The sequence below is a fragment of the Rhinoraja longicauda genome, unplaced genomic scaffold, assembly GCF_053455715.1.
Source record: "Rhinoraja longicauda isolate Sanriku21f unplaced genomic scaffold, sRhiLon1.1 Scf000250, whole genome shotgun sequence".
Lineage (NCBI taxonomy): Eukaryota > Metazoa > Chordata > Chondrichthyes > Rajiformes > Arhynchobatidae > Rhinoraja > Rhinoraja longicauda.
The window spans coordinates 112,501-117,500 of NW_027601468.1; positions in this window are offsets into that span (position 1 = coordinate 112,501).

Genomic DNA, 5,000 nt, shown 5'->3' on the forward strand with positions numbered 1-5,000 from the left:
ATAAGGGGACTAGAGGTAAAAGAGCCGTTAGGAGGCAGTGATCACAACACGATAAGTTTTACTCTGCAAATGGAAAGGTAGAATTGAAAATCGGAAGTGTCTGTATTACAGTATAGCAAAGGGGATTACAGAGGCATGAGGCGGGAGCTGGCCAAAATTGACTGGAAGGAGGCCCTAGCAGGGAAGACGGTAGAACAGCAATGGCAGGTATTCCAGGGAATAATGCAGAGGTTGCAGGATCAATTTATTCCAAAGAGGTGGAAAGACTCTAAGGGGAGTAAGAGACACCTGTGGCTGACAAGGGAAGTCAGGGACAGCATAAAAATTAAGGAGAGGAGGTATAACATAGCAAAGAAGAGTGGGAAGACAGAGGATTGGGACTCTTTTAAAGAGCAACAAAAGTTAACTAAAGAGGCAATGCGGGGAGAAAAGATGAGGTGCGAGGGTAAACTAGCCAATAATATAAAGGAGGATAGCAAAAGTTTTTTTAGGTACGTGAAGAGGAAAAAAATAGTCAAGGCAAATGTGGGTCCCTTGAAGACAGAAACGGGGGAATTTATTATGGGGAACAAAGAAATGGCAGACGAGTTAAACCGTTACTTTGGGTCTGTCTTCACTGAGGAAGATACACACAATCTCCCAAATGTTCTAGGGGCCGGAGAACCTAGGGTGATGGAGGAACTGAAGGAAATCCACATTAGGCAGGAAATGGTTTTGGGTAGACTGATGGGACTGAAGGCTGATAAATCCCCAGGGCCTGATGGTCTGCATCCCAGGGTACCTAAGGAGGTGGCTCTAGAAATAGTGGAAGCATTGGAGATCATTTTTCAATGTTCTATATAGATTCAGGATCAGTTCCTGTGGATTGGAGGATAGCAAATGTTATCCCACTTTTTAAGAAGGGAGGGAGAGAGAAAACGGGTAATTATAGACCAGTTAGTCTGACATCAGTGGTGGGGAAGATGCTGGAGTCAATTAGAAAAGACGAAATTGCTGAGCATTTGGATAGCAGTAACAGGATCATTGCGAGTCAGCATGGATTTACGAAGGGGAAATCATGCTTGACAAATCTACTGGAATGTTTTGAGGATGTAACTAGGAAAATTGACAGGGGAGAGTCAGTGGACGTGGTGTACCTCGACTTTCAGAAAGCCTTCGACAAGCTCCCACATAGGAGATTAGTGGGCAAAATTAGGGCACGTGGTATTGGGGGTAGGGTACTGACATGGATAGAAAATTGGTTGACAGACGGAAAGCAAAGAGTGGGTATAAATGGGTCCCTCTCGGAATGGCAGGCAGTGACCAGTGGGGTACCGCAAGGTTCGGTGCTGGGACCCCAGCTATTTACGATATGCATTAATGACTTAGACGGAGGGATTAAAAGTACCATTAGCAAATTTGCAGATGATACTAAGCTGGAGGGTAGTGTGAATTGTGAGGAAGATGCAATAAGGCTGCAGGATGACTTGGACAGGTTGTGTGAGTGGGCGGATACATGGCAGATGCAGTTTAATGTAGATAAGTGCGAGGTTATTCACTTTGGAAGTAAGAGTAGAAAGGCAGATTATTGTCTGAATGGTGTCAAGTTAGGAGGAGGGGGAGTTCAACGAGATCTGGATGTCCTAGTGCATCAGTCAATGAAAGGAAGCATGCAGGTACAGCAGGCAGTGAAGAAAGCCAATGGAATGTTGGCCTTCGTAACCAGAGGAGTTGAGTATAGGAGCAAAGAGGTCCTTCTACAGTTGTAGCGGGCCCTGGTGAGACCGCACCTGGAGTACTGTGTGCAGTTTTGGTCTCCAAATTTGAGGAAGGATATTCTTGCTATGGAGGGCGTGCAGCGTAGGTTCACTAGGTTAATTCCCGGAATGGCGGGACGGTCGTATGTTGAAAGGCTGGAGCGATTGGGCTTGTATACACTGGTATTTAGAAGAATGAGGGGGGATCTTATTGAAACATATACGATAATTAGGGGATTGGACACATTAGAGGCAGGAAACATGTTCCCAATGTTGGGGGAGTCCAGAACAAGGGGCCACCGTTTAAGAATAAGGGGTAGGCCATTTAGAACGGAGATGAGGAAGAACCTTTTCAGTCAGAGAGTGGTGAAGGTGTGGAATTCTCTGCCTCAGAAGGCAGTGGAGGCCAGTTCGTTGGATGCTTTCAAGAGAGAGCTGGATAGAGCTCTTAAGGATAACGGAGTGAGGGGGTATGGGGAGAAGGCAGGAACGGGGTACTGATTGAGAGTGATCAGCCATGATCGCATTGAATGGCGGTGCTGGCTCGAAGGGCTGAATGGCCGACTCCTGCACCTATTGTCTATTGTCTATTGTCTATAATCAACCACTTTATTTTGCCCGTCTTTGTGACTCCTCTTTGACACGTCGATCACCGCTGAGGCTGTTTTACCTGTTTCCCCTATGTACCGTAAGGTACACTCCTTACATTGAACTGCATACACCCCATTATTTCGCTCACGGGTTATCCTCTGTGCTATCCAGTCTCTCCTGTCACCCTGTTCTATGTTTTTGTCTATTACCCAGTGGGAGCAGGCCCCATATTGACATTAATTTGTAACCCTACTGCTCCCCTCGTCTGCTGGTTTTATCACCATCTCATGTTTATCCCTCAGCTCTGCCGTGGTCTCCCTCTCTTTTTTTCTGGTGAGGTTCGGCCTATCCTTTGTCATGGGCATATCCCAGGCTGTTTTAGTAACGTTCTTTTAAAACGTGTCGTGTTTGTTTGGCTTTACCCACGTTCCAGCATTAGAGGCCAATTTTTGCAATGTTTCCTGGGTGGGATTTGCCGGTTTTACAAATGGTGTCACTATCTCACCCTGCTTCCTGATACCCTTATGGGGTCGGCTCTGTTCTTGCAGAACCCTCGGGTGGTGCAGAGTCTGGGCCTTGTTATCAATATCTTGCCCTGCTTCCCGATACCCTTGCGGGTTCGGCTCTGTTCTTGCAGATCCCTCAGGTGGTGCAGAGTCTGGGCGGCATCGTCACCCAGCACACCGACGCCCACTGAAAATTACCCACGCACAGTGCGCGCCTGGAGCGGCAGTAGTTCAAACTACCCCTACCCCTACCCCTACCCCTACCGCTACCCCTACCCCTACCCCTACCCCTAACCCTAACCCTAACCCTAACCCTAACCCTAACCCTAACCCTAACCCTAACCCTAACCCTAACCCTAACCCTAACCCTAACCCTAACCCTAACCCTAACCCTAACCCTAACCCTAACCCTGACCCTAATGCAGGCAGAGTTATTTATAAAGTGGCCCAGACTCTGCACCACCTGAGGGTTTTGTAACAGAACCAACCCCATAAGGGTTTCAGGAAGCAGGGCAAGATATTGATAACAAGGCGCAGACTCTGCACCACCTCAGGGTTCTGCAAGAACAGAGCCGACCCCATAAGGGCATCAGGAATCAGGGCAAGATATTGATAAAATGGCCCAGACTCTGCACCACCTGAGGGTTCTGCAAGAACAGAGCCGACCCCATAAGGGCATCAGGAAGCAGGGCAAGATATTGGTAACAAGGCCCACGGGGAAGGCGGCATACTTTGGGGTTATTTTGTAGTGAGTTTTGAAGGCATGTGCTAGTGTTACGCATACCGAGGGCGCGCAAAGTTCGGCGCGCCCGGGCCAAAACGCCTCTGCTGGCCGCGGCCGAGTCGGCCGACGGATTGCCACGGACTTGCTTGACGACCTGTCACTCTCCGTGCATCGGTTGCACGCCCGGTTCGTCCTTTCCATTTGTTTCATGATGTACACGCGGCAGGCGGAATATTTTAAAAGCACTGTTCTGTTCGAAGTGCACAATGGCCGTTGGGGCAATGCAACTGGGGGTCGGTCGACCGGCTGACGACGCCTGCCTGCCGATTTGGTTCACGATGTCCCCGCCGAAGGCGGCATACTTGAAAGTACTGCCGTTCGCGGCGCGCAATTTGCAGGGGGGAGGAATTGTTAGTGGACGTCTGTGTGCTGGGTGACGATGCTTGCCGACTTGGTTCATGCCGTCCACGCCGAAGACGGCGCCGTTTAAAGTACTGCCGCTCGAGGTGCACAATTTGCGGGGGAATTGTTATTGGGCGTCGGCGTGCTGGGTGACGATGTGGAGATGAGGAACGCCGAGCCAGATCTATCTTATTTGTTTGCTTGGGCCACTGGACTTTGCATGGGCTTTGCATCATTGTGTGCTACGTTAAATCACGGCCAATTGAGTGAGTATTTTTTATTCAACCACTCTATTTTGCCCGTCTTTGTGACTCCTCTATGACACGCCGATCACCGCTGACGTGTTAATCTGCGTGTTAGGTATCTCGGGGGTCAGTTGGACGGACAGATGTGTAAGGGTTTTGTTCGGAAGGATCGTTGAGTGTAAACGGTGAACGGGGGTTAAAGGCCCTGAGGTTTCAATCCTCTAAAGAATGTAAAAGGTCTGACGCGTTAGCTAGCAGCTAATGAGGTGAACCTAGCAGCTAATGAGGCTCTCTCTCTCTCTCACGGCCCCGGGACTCCCTCCCTCCCTCCTCCCTCTTGGAACCCTCCCTGCGTGGGGGGGGGGGGGGCACGAAGAAAAAGAGGGTATAAGAAGAATCCAGTGGAAGGAGTAGGGACTGGGGGCGAGGTCAGACAGCCTATCCGGCTAATAAAGCATCATGAGGTTAGGTATAAACTCTGATGACTGCATAAACTCGCCCCTAATGGGGGGGGGGGGGGGGGGGGGCACTCTCTCCCCCACCCCTCTCTCCCCAGTGCCACTCCCTCCGACCCCCCCCCCCACTCTCTTCGTGTCGCTGGGCCCGCCCGGCACGGCCCCGAGGATCACTCCCCGCGCGGCAACGGGACACCGGGTCGCCGGGCCCGCAGGGTCGTCAGTCGGGCGGGGGGGGGAGGGTGGCCATGCCAGCAGCAGGAGAGGTTTCCAACGAACCCGCGACCGCAGCAGGACCGCCCGCGGCAGACATTTGGACCCAGCGGGTCCGTTCGGGATGG